The sequence below is a fragment of the Ascaphus truei genome, chromosome 1, assembly GCF_040206685.1.
Source record: "Ascaphus truei isolate aAscTru1 chromosome 1, aAscTru1.hap1, whole genome shotgun sequence".
NCBI lineage: Eukaryota > Metazoa > Chordata > Amphibia > Anura > Ascaphidae > Ascaphus > Ascaphus truei.
In genome coordinates this window covers 76,765,220-76,781,614 of record NC_134483.1, presented here as the reverse complement: position 1 = coordinate 76,781,614, position 16,395 = coordinate 76,765,220, and positions in this window count along the sequence as shown.

Here is a 16,395-nt window from a genome sequence, read left to right as displayed (position 1 = left end):
GGTTTCGTCATTTACAGTCTCTTGACCCACTTCTGCTAAGTCGGGCTCACCGTTGAGCGGCGTGGCCAGTATCTCTGCTTCCTCATCTCCCACTTGTGGAATGGGGAGAAGATGATTACGGTGCCATACCTTTACCCGGCCGTCGTCTTTGATGCGATTGACCGGAGACCATGCATCTGAGATTCTATTTCATATACACCGTCTCTCCATCGGTCGGCCAATTTGTGTTTTCCTGGGACTCCCAGGTTTCGAAGCAACACAGCGTCTCCAGGACGAAGCTCCCGATATTTGACCTTATGATCGTATTGCCTTTTATTGCCAGCGTTCAGCTTAGCTGTAGACTTCTCAGCCTGTTGATAGGCCTGCTGCAAACTGTCTTTAAGTCTTAGCACGTATTTGAAATGGGTAGCATTGTGTATCCCATCCGTCGAGACTCTAAAACGTACATCCACTGGCAGTCTCGCCTCTCGCCCAAACATGAGGAAGTATGGGGAGAATCCAGTTGACTCGTGTCGGGTACAATTGTACGCATGCACGAGGGCCTCCACGTGTCGACTCCATTCAGTCTTCTGAGCACTCTGTAGAGTTCCGAGCATGTCCAGTAAGGTTCGATTAAATCGTTCTGGCAATGCATCTCCTTCGGGGTGGTACGGGGTCGTTCGTGATTTGGCGATGTTCAGCATTTTGAGCAGTTCTCGGATCAGAGTGCTCTCAAAATCCCGACCTTGGTCTGAGTGAAGGTGGTTTGGAAGACCGTAGTGCACGAAGTACTTCTCCCATAAGATTTTTGCCACTGTGATGGCCTTCTGATCTTTCGTGGGGAAGGCCTGGGCATACCGGGTGTAATGATCCGTGATGACCAGCACGTTCTATATTCCCCGGCTATCAGGCTCAATGCACAGAAAGTCCATACACACAAGGTCCATTGGGCCAGAACTCTTCAGATGGCCCATGGGTGCTGCTCTGGTTGGTAGGTTCTTGCATTGTATACACCGAGTACAACGGCGACAGTGGCGTTCTACGGCCTCTCGCATCTTGGGCCAGAAAAAGCGGTCTCTGACCAACCCAAAGGTCTTCTCTACACTGAGATGTCCATGCTCATCATGTAGGGACTTCAACACCATGTCTTTGGACATGCAAGTTCTTAGGGAGGACTAGTTGTCGTCTATCCGGGTGGTTGTGGTATTGCACCATCCGATAGAGTAAGCAGTTATCGATTTCGAATTTGTTCACTTCCCGCATGAGCGAGGCCACCAAGTCGTTGGGAGCACACTTCAGAAGGGCTGGATTCTTCTTTTCAACGGCTTGCCTAATGATACTAATGACAGGATCTTGTATTTGGTAGTCTACCAGATCTTTCCACCGTAGCACTTTGTCATGAGTTATGTTTATCCCTTTTGGATCGCAGTAGGCGGCTGGGACAGCCTGCGATTGGCATCCCAAGGAATCCACAACCCGTAATTCTGAGAAGGCCACTTGATCATTGACGATGACGGCAGTGCTACACATAGCTCGCACCCCGGGTCCTGGGAGTTCTTCCCATTCCTCGTCATCTTGAGTAGCACTTAGCCCTGGCTGTCGGGAGAGGGTGTCAGCCCCGACATTCAAGGGTCCCAGCTTATACTTCAGGGAGAATCAGTAATTGTTCAGGGCTGCCAGCCATCGGTGTCCTGCTGCATCCAATTTGGCCGAGGTATTGATGTACGTGAGGGGATTGTTATTCGTCCTTACCTCAAACGTAACACCGTAAAGGTAATCGTGCAGCTTCTCGGTGATCGCCCACTTGAGAGCCAGGAACTCCAAATTGTGGACGGGGTATCTCTGTTCACTGGGTGTCAGACTCCGGCTGATGTAAGCTACAGGCCGAAGGCCCTCGGGGTGCTTCTGGTGCAGGACGGCACCCAGTCCATTGAGACTGGCATCCACATGCAGAACGTATGGCTGTTCGGGATCAGCATACGCAAGCACCAGCGCTTCGGTCAGGCACTTCTTCAATTTCAGGAAGGCCTGTTCACACTCAGACGTCCATTTATCTCCAAATGGTTGGCGGGCCGATACGGCCTTCCTTCCTGTATCTTCGTGGTATATCTTCAACAGATTTTTCAGGGGTTTAGCTCTACTAGAGTACCCTTCCACGAAACGACGGTAATACCCAGAGAACCCCAGGAAGGATCGTAGTTCCGTGACATTCTCGGGACGTGGCCAGTTCACGACCGCTTCTACTTTGGCTGGGTCGGTGGCGATTCCTTGAGCAGACACGATGTGCCCCACGTAGGTCACCGAGGTGTGACAAAACCGACACTTGTCTAGGGACAATTTCAACCCTTCCTTCCCAAGACGGTCTATCACTTTAAGCAGCCTCTCTTCGTGCTCTTCCAGAGTCCTTCCGAAGACAATGATGTTGTCCAGGTAGACGAGACACTCCCAAGGGTTCATGTCCCCGATAGTCTTCTCCATCAGTCGTTGGAAGGTAGCAGGGGCCCCACATATACCTTGGGGCATACGTGTAAATTGGTAGAACCCCAGGGGACAGACGAAGGCTGTTTTCTCCTGATCCTCTGCATTCATGGGTACCCGATAGTACCCGGATCGTAGATCGAGCACGCTGAACCATTGGCTTCTGTTCAGAGCATTCAGGATCTCTTCAATTAGAGGAAGGTTGTACTGGTCCGGTATCGTACGATTGTTCAGGGTTCAATAGTCGACACACAGTTGTACGGATCCGTTCTTTTTCCTCACCACCACTATGGGAGATGCGTAGGGGCTCCGAGACTCCGTCAAAATCCCAGCGGTCTCCATTTCCTGCAAGACGTTCCTCACATCGTCCACATCCCTCGGGGCGATGCGACGAGAGCGTTCCCGGAACGGGGTGGCATCACTCAGTCTAATGGCATGTTGAACGCTGCAACTGCACCCCACATCCATCTCACTCATGGAGAACACAGTCCGTCGTTTATTCAACTGGGTTGTCCGCCGCTCTTTCCACTCAGTGGGCAATCGACTCGCCGAAGTTGAAGTCCAGATCGACTAACCGCTCACTCGCTGCCGCCGCATTCACCTGGGGCGTTGTTTCCACAGGGCTGACAGGATATATGCAACCCAGACTCTGTCCGGCATCAAGTTCCATCGGGAATGGGGAGATGTTCTGCACATATACGTAGGTTCGTAGAGGGATTTTAGTCGTCCACTCCCTCACCTCGGGTAGTACCCTAAACCCTCTCTGAACTTCTTCCTCGGGGGTACTTTCCAGAGAGAAAAGCTGATCGTTCTCATCTCGCTCGGGATAACAGCACCAGACGGCCATTCGTTGCACTCCCCCTGGTAATATGGTCGTCAGTCCGCGTTGACGATTGTAGAGATCCCCGTGATGCTCCAAGACATATACCCGGTTGCACTCCTCTCGTAGGACGGGGTCTAGAAGCGAATTGGCCAGCGGCAACTCGTTGGTCTCTTTCAGGTATGCTCTGATTATAGCTTGTACTATATCAGTATTAGTTCCCATGATGATCAGATACTTGCACTGGTCTTGGGGTTCCGGGCATACCATTGCCAGTACATGCATGGGGTGTTTCTTGCCGGTGTTCAGTTGGAGTATTTCCAGTTGAACCCTCACAATCCCATCGATGGGGTAGTCTTCATTACTTAACCCCCTAACCTTCATATGTTCGGCCGACCTCAGGGGGCAGTGTCTAAGGTGCTGGTCATAGAACTTGCGGTATATAATGGTCACTTGGGATCCAGTGTCCAGTAGGGCAGATGCATAGATCCCTTCCAGTACAACAGGCCCGATGGCCGAGGGGCCTACTTGACTTTAAGCTTCCCTTGGTAAGGCGTCATCACTGGGACCGGAGTTAGAAGGAACATCTTCGGTTCCAGAAGGAGTTCCTGGGTCAGACTCTGCCCTTTGTACGTGGCAGACCATTGACTGGGCTGAATTTCCTCTATCGGGAGGTTTTTCCTCCAGAGGATCCTCCATCTCCTGGCAATCGCTGGAGAAGTGGCACTTCTTCCCACAGTTATAGTAAACTACTTCGCGGCTTTCAGGACGACCCTTGTACGTGGAAGATAATCTCTCTGAGGTACGGCCCTTCCCAGCAGGCGATTTGTGAGCCACCTCCTCCTCCTGGTTGGAAGATTTCTTACCCTTTGGGGCGGAGAGAGCAGAGGTGTCACCCTTGATGGTATCCTTGGTCTTTTTGGATTCATGAAAATGTAGCTGCACCTCATGTCCTCTGATGTGACGCAACAATTCCATGTAGCTGGGTGGTACAGCAGCGATCGGGGCGGCCCGCATCATTATAGGTATGTTGTGATTAGGCAACGACCCGTTTAGTAGCTGTTTGAATCGGTACCGGTCCACTTCGGCAACTGAAATTATGTTTTTGGACAGGAGGGTCCCCAGTGACAGCTGTAGTTTGCGGACGAAGGCAGACAAATACCCTCCTTCTTGGCGAAGAGCTTTGAACTGGGCCATCAGCTCATTCTCGTCGTCTTCTCGGGTATAGGACTGAGTGAGCATTTCCACCAGTTCCTGTGCCGTAACTTCTCCTTCCACTTCACGATGCGTCCGTACCAGTTGGGAGGCTGGGGCTCTGAGGCACTCAACCAGCCTCTGCCTTTTGCTGTCTTCAGAGCACGACCACTCCGCTATTGCTTGGAGAGTATGGTTCCTCCATGTCTCGATCCCTTCTTCTCCTGAAGGCGTCAGCAGAATCCCAGAAAAGGCCTTTAGTTTCCGGTAGTTCTGGGCTTGGGATGAGATGGTTACAGCTTCTACTAGTTGGGAGGCTGTCATATTCAAGGAAAGACCTCCACTAAGGGGCTGACTACTGGTTCCAGCTCCTACGCGAGGCAAGGTTGGGAGACTGCCTGATTGTCTATCAGGAGTAGGTGAGGTGGGTGGACTCCCCGCCCAGCTGCTGACTCCTCCTACCCCGCTTGGAGTGAAGGAGACCTTAGGGGGACCTAACCTGTGAGGAGTACTGGTCACCTGGTGGGTTGTGGTTAACCCAGTACTGGTGGGCGGTTCTTCGGGGGCCTGGGTGTCAGGATATATCATGATAAAAGAAAAAAAGGTGATGTAAAAAAGCACTAATGGGAATAACAATGTACCCTGTTAAGAGGGGGAACCCTATTGGTAGATAGGCAGCCTGGTGAAACTGATAGTACAATCAGATGAACAGCATAAATAAAAGAGAGATACCGGCGCCTGATCAGTCCACAATGGATGGAAGTCCAGTAGAAATAGTCCCAATTCCAAGAAGTGTTACAGTCACTGAATCTTTGAGTGCTCCGTTAGGAATTCATGCAGGGGATGTGGAACATGAAATAAAAGAAGAGAGAATTTAGTGCAACACAGCTAAACAGATTACACAGACATGAAAATGCAAGCTGGCTGACACAGGGGGACAAGACAGACAGACACAACTAGACAGACAACATTAAAGCAAAGCTAATGATAAAAGTTAATTTATTATAACTGAAAATAAAAAGTAGGACAGGTCGCTGATATGCCGCTCCGGTGGGTTAAAATCTGAATAACACTCACAGGACGGCAGATGTAGATTCGCATAAGTCATTGTGAGCCGAAATCCACGTGTGGGGGGGTCGCAGGGTTCTCAGGATGCCGTGTATTCCCTCTGTTGCTCCTTACTGGTGAGGACTGGAAATGACGTCTCCGTTGCGCCGAAACCGGAAATGACATCGCCGGGTGTGACGTCAGGACTGGTGAATCCAGTGAAGCCTCAGGGAAATGGCGATCCGCACCTCCTTGCCCCTACTTCGCTCAACAAAAGCGCTCAGCGATATAACAGCTTGTACTCAGCAAAAGTGTCCAAAATAGAATAAAACAGCCCTACGCGTTTCGTGTGGGTAACCACACTTCCTCAGGGGATATAAAGTTATGGCAGTGAGTCCTGGTATATATATCCTTAGCTTGGCTCCGATTGGTCTGTCAATCAGGGCAGTCAAGGGGATACACCAATTAGCTTAATAGATCACTGACATTTGATTCAGCTTTGCAAACATAAAAAAACAGCATGACACAACATTTAACATGACATAAAAACAGATAAGATAGTGGATGGATAAGTTAATGGCATAGGCAATGAACAGTAGAGTAGATAAAAATAATTAAAAAAAAATATATATATATTACAGTGTTCGACAAACCTATACATTTGCTCGCCCCGGGCGAGTGGATTTAACCCCCGGGCGAGTAAATATTTGCCCAAGCAGCACACGTTTGGTACTAGGTGGCGAGTAGATTTTTTTGTGTGGCGAGTAGATTTTTTGGTGATTTGTCAACCACTGTATATATATATATATATATATATATATAAAAAAAGGTCCCATTCAAAGGGTGCAGGAATAAAAGAAAACATACGCCTGATGTTATAAGAACGCTCCTAGCTCAAAGTCTATATTTAACCCTTGAGGTGATAATGTTTTAAGCTCGTATATCCAGTAAGCCTCACGCATACTAGATTTTTGTAATCTATCACCACCTCTTGCACTAGCAGGAATTGGCTCAATAGCTTGACATTTAAGACCGCTAGGATTTTTATCATGATGTGCGAGGAAATGGTGGGATACGCTATGGGTTATCAGTCCTCTTTTGATATTGTATATGTGTTCATACACTCTCCTCTGGTATGTTCTTCCGGTCCTTCCCACATATTGCAGGCCACAAGGACATTGTAACAGATATATGACAAAACACATATGACAGTTAATATGTGACTTGATAGGATGTTCTATCTTAGTGACGTTAGATTTAAATCTCTTAGCATTACTACTGTATGCACACGCCATACACTTAGAGCATTTAAAAAAACCTTTATTCAACACAGCTCTATTCTCTTTTAAATGAATCAGTGGACAACTAGGAGCTACCCTAGATTTTAAATTGGACGCCCTAGTAAATATAATTTGCGGTTTCACAGGTAGAACTCCTGCTAGAACACTATCCCTCAGTAGGATTGGCCAGTGTTTGTTGATTATTTTTCTGATTTTTGGTGCCATGCCATTATATTGTGTAATAAATGGGACCTTTTCAAAAAAATTGTTTTTCAAATCTTTTTTCTTATAAACCAGAAGATCCTCTCTTTTCATGTTGGTAACATGATTGATAACCTCATCTAAAGGTTGCTCTGGGTAGTTCCTACTAAGAAACTTGCACTTCAGTTCCTCCGCCTGTAACGCAAAGTCACCAATATCGGAACAATTGCGTCTCAAGCGGAGAAACTGGCCCCTCGGTATATTCTTTATCCACAATGGGTCATGTGAACTTTCGGCTCTCAGGTAGGTATTTGCCTGCACTGGCTTGAAGTATGTTTTAGTGTGTAGAGTGTGATTGGTGATATAAATATTTAAATCTAAAAAATCAATGTGCTCTGTACTGTGATTAAAAGTGAACTCAAGATTTTTATCATTATTATTCAAATAAGAAAAAAAGTGTTGTAATAATGCTTCGCCGTCGGACCAGATGAATATAACGTCATCTATATAACGTTTCCAGAGCACCAGGTCTGCCCCATATGGACAGTTGTTCCAAATTGAACTTTCTTCCCAACTGTCCATAAAAAGGTTTGCATAACTTGGGGCAAACCTGGTGCCCATCGCGGTTCCACATACTTGATTATAAAAAAGTGAGTTGAAAGTAAAATAATTATGGGTTAAAATGAAAAAAATGCTGTCAATCAAAAATTGTTTTTTAACAGATGTTAGTTGGGTAGTGGAATCCAATTTTTGAGATATTGCCCTGCAGACCAATTGATGGTCTATAATTGTATACAGTGACTTGACGTCCGCTGTTACCAGTATATAATTGGGCTGCCACTCCAAATCCCTTAGGATTTGGAGTATGTGGGTCGTATCTCTCAAATAGGACTTGCTATGTATTACATAAGGCTGCAAATGATAATCCATAAATTGAGATAAATTGGAAGATAAAGATGAAATACCAGAAATAATAGGTCTACCCGGTGGTGACGTGAGGTGTTTGTGTATTTTGGGTATAAAATAAAATAAAGGTGTACGTGGATGTGGTATGCTAAGATAAGCTGCCTCATCTTCAGTAATAGCTCTACTTTTCAAGCCAGTGTCAAGCAGAGCCTCTAGATCTTTTTGATATTGATCAAGGGGATCATTGAGGAGGGGGAGGTAAGTGGCTCTGTCGTCCAACAATCTTTTGGACTCAGCCATATAATACGATCTATCCATTACCACTATACCTCCCCCCTTGTCAGCAGGTTTTATAACTAACAATTCATTAGTCTCCAAAGTGTGCAAGGCCTCTTTTTCTTTTGAGTTCAAATTGTCATTTTTAATTTTAAATGATCGACTGGAATCTTCCAGATCTTTAGTGACCATATCGACAAAAGAACTTACTAGGTGCCCCTGAGCAAATTTGGGATAAAAGGTTGATTTCCTTTTTAAAAGCATGAGATGATGGTATATCTGTTTTTGCCTCTTGGTTGGTACCAATTTGGCTGGATATGGCATCCCTAATAAAATACTTTTTTAAGGCCAATTTCCTAGCAAGTGCCAGGGAGTCTGTCGTGCGCTTCAGTGTAATTACACAGGTCTGGAGGTATCAGACACTGGAGTAGGTATGAGGGAGCTATGCAGGGCCACAGAATTCACCGGTGCAGGGGGATAACATTACTACATCACCTGCTCCTCCGGTTTGGGACCCACTCTCCTCGCCTACTCCTGCGTGCCACCGTCAAAGCGATTCAGGAAAATGGTGGAAGTTCGGCGCAACTGCGCATGTCTGAAAGAAGGCTCCCGGATGTCTCTTCAAAAAACTTTCTTGTACACACACCAGGGCTACACCAGCGTCTCCCCCTCAGTGTTTGTTGATTATTTTTCTGATTTTTGGTGCCATGCCATTATATTGTGTAATAAATGGGACCTTTGCTTTAATGTTGTCTGTCTAGTTGTGTCTGTCTGTCTTGTCCCCCTGTGTCAGCCAGCTTGCATTTTCATGTCTGTGTAATCTGTTTAGCTGTGTTGCACTAAATTCTCTCTTCTTTTATTTCATGTTCCACATCCCCTGCATGAATTCCTAACGGAGCACTCAAAGATTCAGTGACTGTAGCACTTCTTGGAATTGGGACTATTTCTACTGGACTTCCATCCATTGTGGACTGATCAGGCGCCGGAATCTCTCTTTTATTTATGCTGTTCATCTGATTGTACTATCAGTTTCACCAGGCTGCCTATCTACCAATAGGGTTCCCCCTCTTAACAGGGTACATTGTTATTCCCATTAGCGCTTTTTACATCACCTTTTTTTCTTTTATCTGTATTTTGTACATTTTTGATGTTAGCTGCTTATTTTAATATTATTTAATATCCTACACTCACAATTTGACGGGCAAAGCCGGGTCTCTTAGTTGGTTTATAATATTATTTAATATCCTACACTCACATTTTGCTCTAAAATGAGCTCTCTATTTTCCTTTAGAGCACGTAGAAGTGCCAATGTGGATCATATTTTTAATGACCCAAACTCTATACATATTACAGAGAATGAAACGGATAGTTTCCATCCAATATTGACTCGGTAGGAACATGCTCTCACTGTTGAAAGCAAACAGTGGTGGGAGGTAACCACACTGAGCAAATATTTAGAAAATCACCACATTCCGAGAGGTTTGAGGGTGTCTAAGTCACCAACTTCTGATAAAGAGAACACTGCTTTCATGAAGGAATGGAATGAGATATTAGACTCATGTTTATTTTCCTTGATGAAATTATTGATTTATTATCGGAAAAAATCTCTAATCATATTAGATCAGCAGATTTCAGATTTGGAGAACCAATTAGAACCCTTCAAAGATAGTAATGAGTTACTCCTATTGGAACCCACCATCAAAAAAAGACTAGACCAAATGGAATTAGAAATAGTCCAAACTAAACAAAGAAAGTTCTTTAGGGACAAAATAGACTATGACACGGGATGTCAACGTACATGGAATAAGAAATTGAAAGAAAGTTCTAACACCAACAATACAAGAAGAGTAGAGACTAAACCAATTCCGCCAGTACAAGACATTAATAAAAGTACAAGGGCACAAAGGGCCAAACCAGCTCAAAAAAGTAATGCTACTGTTTTAAAAAAACCTAGCAGTAACATTTTGGTTCCTAGCCAAACAACCCAGGTTATATTACCTATACACAACAAAAACCTTTACCTTCAACAGAAAAAAGCTAAAGAACGGTACGACCTGTTAAAAAAAGTCACAACAAGCACCTATTGTTACAAGTAATAAATATACTGTGTTCACCGATATAGAGTCAGGAAGTGAGACAGACAGTGTTTAATATACACCCTTACCCACCCCTGTTAACAAGACTAATTTCTCTTTTTTAGAGTGGAGGAAGGAGAGGGACTACATTTTCCCGGAGGTAGAAATCATCACACCTCATGTGGACCCTATCCGACCTCTAAACTACAAGAAAATAAAAACAGGGCCAGAGGAAGAAGAGGAGGTATTGGTAGAACTAGATTAAACAGACCCAAACAAGAATCCAACATCTTTAACATTAGTCAGCACACCTTGACTAATTTAGAAAAGCGAGTCCTAGGAAAAGGACTCACCTTTGCTCCAGTTTGTGGTCCCAATAGTTTTAACCTATATATAGACGTCCACAAATTTGCTAGGAAATTGGCCTTAAAAAAGTATTTTATTAGGGATGCCATATCCAGCCAAATTGGTACCAACCAAGAGGCAAAAACAGATATACCATCATCTCATGCTTTTAAAAGGAAATCAACCTTTTATCCCAAATTTGTTCAGGGGCACATAGTAAGTTCTTTTGTCGATATGGTCACTAAAAATCTGGAAGATTCCAGTCGATCATTTAAAATTAAAAATGACAATTTGAACTCAAAAGAAAAAGAGGCCTTGCACACTTTGGAGACTAATGAATTGTTAGTTATAAAACCTGCTGACAAGGGGGGAGGTATAGTGGTAATGGATAGATCTTATTATATGGCTGAGTCCAAAAGATTGTTGGACGACAGAGCCACTTACCTCCCCCTCCTCAATGATCCCCTTGATCAATATCAAAAAGATCTAGAGGCTCTGCTTGACACTGGCTTGAAAAGTAGAGCTATTACTGAAGATGAGGCAGCTTATCTTAGCATACCACATCCACCTTTATTTTATACCCAAAATACACAAACACCTCACGTCACCACCGGGTAGACCTATTATTTCTGGTATTTCATCTTTATCTTCCAATTTATCTCAATTTATTTATTATCATTTGCAGCCTTATGTAATACATAGCAAGTCCTATTTGAGAGATACGACCCACATACTCCAAATCCTAAGGAATTTGGAGTGGCAGCCCAATTATATACTGGTAACAGCGGACGTCAAGTCACTGTATACAATTATAGACCATCAATTGGGCTGCAGGGCAATATCTCAAAAATTGGATTCCACTACCCAACTAACATCTGTTAAAAAACAATTTTTGATTGACAGCATTTTTTTCATTTTAACCCATAATTATTTTACTTTCAACTCACTTTTTTATAATCAAATATGTGGAACCGCGATGGGCACCAGGTTTGCCCCAAGTTATGCAAACCTTTTTATGGACAGTTGGGAAGAAAGTTCAATTTGGAACAACTGTCCATATGGAGCAGACATGGTGCTCTGGAAACGTTATATAGATGACGTTATATTCATCTGGTCCGGCGGCAAAGCATTATTACAACACTTTTTTTCTTATTTGAATAATAATGATAAAAATCTTGAGTTCACTTTTATTCACAGTACAGAGCACATTGATTTTTTAGACTTAAATATTTATATCACCAATCACACTCTACACACTAAAACATACTTCAAGCCAGTGTAGGCAAATACCTACCTGAGAGCCGACAGTTCACATGACCCATTGTGGATAAAGAATATACCGAGGGGCCAGTTTCTCCGCTTGAGACGCAATTGTTCCGATATTGGTGACTTTGCGTTACAGGCGGAGGAACTGAAGTGCAAGTTTCTTAGTAGGAACTACCCAGAGCAACCTTTAGATGAGGTTATCAATCATGTTACCAACATGAAAAGAGAGGATCTTCTGGTTTATAAGAAAAAAGTTTTGAAAAACAATTTTTTTGAAAAGGTCCCATTTATTACACAATATAATGGCATGGCACCAAAAATCAGAAAAATAATCAACAAACACTGGCCAATCCTACTGAGGGATAGTGTTCTAGCAGGAGTTCTACCTGTGAAACCGCAAATTACTGTATATTTACTAGGGCGTCCAATTTAAAATCTAGGGTAGCTCCTAGTTGTCCACTGATTCATTTAAAAGAGAATAGAGCTGTGTTGAATAAAGGTTTTTTTAAATGCTCTAAGTGTATGGCGTGTGCATACAGTAGTAATGCTAAGAGTTTTAAATCTAACGTCACTAAGATAGAACATCCTATCAAGTCACATATTAACTGTCATATGTGTTTTGTCATATATCTGTTACAATGTCCTTGTGGCCTGCAATATGTGGGAAGGACCGGAAGAACATACCAGAGGAGAGTGTATGAACACATATACAATATCAAAAGAGGACTGATAACCCATAGCGTATCCCACCATTTCCTCGCACATCATGATAAAATCCTAGCGGTCTTAAATGTCAAGCTATTGAGACAATTCCTGCTAGTGCAAGAGGTGGTGATAGATTACAAAAATCTAGTATGCGTGAGGCTTACTGGATATACGAGCTTAAAACATTATCACCTCAAGGGTTAAATATAGACTTTGAGCTAGGAGCGTTCTTATAACATCAGGCATATGTTTTCTTTTATTCCTGCACCCTTTGAATGGGACCTTTTTTTATATATATATATATATATATTTTTTTAATTATTTTTATCTACTCTACTGTTCATTGCCTATGCCATTAACTTATCCATCCACTATCTTATCTGTTTTTATGTCATGTTAAATGTTGTGTCATGCTGTTTTTTTATGTTTGCAAGCTGAATCAAATGTCAGTGATCTATTAAGCTTATTGGTGTATCCCCTTGACTTTCCTGATTGACAGACCAATCGGAGCCAAGCTAAGGATATATATACCAGGACTCACTGCCATAACTTTATATCCCCTGAGGAAGTGTGGTTACCACACGTGGATTTCGGCTCACATTGACTTATGCGAATCTACATCTGCCGTCCTGTGAGTGTTATTCAGATTTTAACCCACCGGAGCGGCATATCAGCAACCTGTCCTACTTTTTATTTTCAGTTATAATAAATTAACTTTTATCATTAGCTTTGCTTTAATGTTGTCTGTCTAGTTGTGTCTGTCTGTCTTGTTCCCTTGTGTCAGCCAGCTTGCATTTTCATGTCTGTGTAATCTGTTTAGCTGTGTTGCACTAAATTCTCTCTTCTTTTATTTCATGTTCCACATACCCTGCATGAATTCCTAACGGAGCACTCAAAGATTCAGTGACTGTAGCACTTCTTGGAATTGGGACTATTTCTACTGGACTTCCATCCATTGTGGACTGATCAGGCGCCGGTATCTCTCTTTTATTTAGGATATATCATGAGACAGTCCTCTGTGGAGGGCTCGGGTAAATTTAATACATGGGGAACAGTCTCTGAACATATATCGCGTTCTGTGGCCAGGAGGTAGGTGGTCCCCCGGCCGTCAGCATCAAATTTATAGTCTACCACCCAGGCGGTGGTCAGTCCCAGACAATTTCTTACATGCTTGCGCACTGTGAATAAGTCTGTGTCGTTTGATACTCCCGCCACTGCAACCACGCATCTTAGGAACATGCGGCGCGCTAAGGCCCAGTCATGGACTTCTTGCTTTGACGGCACAGACATGATGGCGGTTGAGTCGGACAATTTGATATGGAATAGGGCACCCCAGGTAGAATCTCAGCAGTGCCTCCAAATGTAACGGGTATTCCCCCACCCAATAGCATATAGTGTGTTTGGGCGGGGAACCTAATGTTACCAGGTGTGGTGCGTTACCTGTTAGGCTCACAGGGGGCCTAAGCCTCCACCATGGGGAGCCTGGGGTACGTATAATAATAGGAGTAACCTCGTACTCGGTGCAGCGCCTCCACCTGCGATGGCTCCCACCAGAGGGGGAGTGATCCTCGCAGGACAATATATATATATATCACACACACAGCATGTAAAACAACCAATAACTTTACTGTAGCAAACGCACTTATTCATATAGATATCTACAGGTGTCCCTCTCTAGAGGAGACACTAACTTCTGCGTCTCGCAGGACGCACCCACCTACTCCGGGTGATCCCACCCCGTGTCCAGTAACCCCACACAATATGTCCTCCACCCTCAAGTGAGATAAGTATATGTGTGACTGCGCACCCACTATGTCCTGTGTGAATAGATGGTATAGTTGGTGCACTTGTTGATTACCTGCCGAGCACTCTAGTGCCCGGGCCTGCCAAGGAGCTTCACAAAGGATCCGATGACAGCTGACCACAGGAACTACCGTCCGGGGCGATCCCACCCGGATGGCTGCTGCAGCGACAGCGAAGGTCTGAGCCCAGACCTCTGGATGGACGCGCAGTGTCCGCTGTGTCCCTAACTGACTCTGGATAATAAGGGGCAGGGTCCCTAACCTGGGGCCTGTCCCTGACACACTCAAGCTACTCATGACTCAGGGCTATCTGGGGCCTAGGGGGCTGCTGGCCTAGTGCAGGGAGTCACTGACTCCTGCACCCTACCTCCTTCCCCTAGCTGCTCCTGACGCCGACTGACTAACTTGCTCAGAGCCCGCGAAATGTATCAATCCCTCTGTGCAGGGAGATACTCTAGCCTTATTGGCTCCCTGGCCACACGTGGGGCGCTCCTGAGGCTCATGTGATCTGTAGTCCCTGCTGTGAGCCCTCCTGTGATTTTCTGCCTCTCGCGCGCTTGTTCTGCGCATGCGCGAGCTGTCTCAGTGCCTCCCGTCGCCTGGTCTTACTGCGCATGCGTGAGGCAATGAGTGATGGCGGCGCCCTGCATCGGGAACCGCCGGGGGCCTCGCAATGCGACCGCGTCCCCGGCAAGCGGCCGCACGCATCCCCGGCAACCGGCCGCATCAAGAGGAGCGCGCGCTGAGCCCGCACATGCCCCCACACCTCCCCGCTACCGGCCGCAGTGAGTACCCGGAGGGGGGGTCTACAACTGAAGGGGGACCTGGCTACATATATATCATAACTAAATATTTATTTGCTACTTTATTTGTGAATATATGGAAATCTTCAACAGAATAAATATAATTTTCACACATTCTATCTTTCTTTTTTATATAAATATGTGTACGCATCTTCTCAATAGACAGACGGCACTATATTGAGGGGTCTATCTAACTGTAACCTGTATAAAACCATTGCCAGTTCAATTTTTCTAAATAAATGGATGTAAGCACATTGGATCTTGACATAGCCTTTAATATTAACAGGTATGAGTATATAGCTCACTCCTCCTGCAGCACTTAAAAAGATATATGCACAGATATAACAAACATAATATTAATACTGAGGGCCACCCTACTGTATGTGCGATGTCTAACAACACATTTCCCTCCTCTGATATCTCCGGATGGCCTAACACACATAAATATAATAGAATGTGGTACCCTTTCATTTTCGGAATTCTTTCGTTTAGTTACCAGATAATAATAATAATAATAATAATAACCCCTAATAATAACCCAACCAGGATCCACTGATCTGTTTGGTAGTTTCCAGTCAGAGTTCTTAGCCAGATATTAGTATTTGAAATATTAAACATAAAAAAGAAAAAATACATATACAATAATTCAGCAGTAGTTTGAGAGTTCAAAGTTCTTATTCTTTTGGTTCTTTGAAAACCTGAGTAAATTGATCCTTTAGGCTAGAGTAGGTGCACTTTCAGGTTCTTGAAATAAACTGTTCTTCTTTGACCTGTGCAAACAAATGTATTAGTTGCATACAATACTTGGCAATTGTTTCATTACAAATAATATGGTCCTTAATAATTAGTTACTTTGAACTATTGCTACTTCCCGTTAATTGTCTCATAGGGAGATCATGTATGTTCCTCTGAGTAAATATTATATGGTAATCTATACCTAGGAATAAATTCCTGTAACAATTCTCAATGATACACCAACTATGGGATGCAGACGTAACAAGAACATCAAAGACAGATTGGTACACAGTCACTTTCGTAAACAACAAAAGAGAACATGGTTGGGTACTAAACCACAGGGGTCTTTCCCCTGTTCGAGATGCAAGTCATGTCAGTTTATGCCCGCCACAAAAAAGTTTTCCAACTCCACTAATACTGAAACTCAAAGATTTCATTAATTGCTTGTCATACGGTATAATTTACCTTATGACATGTGATTGC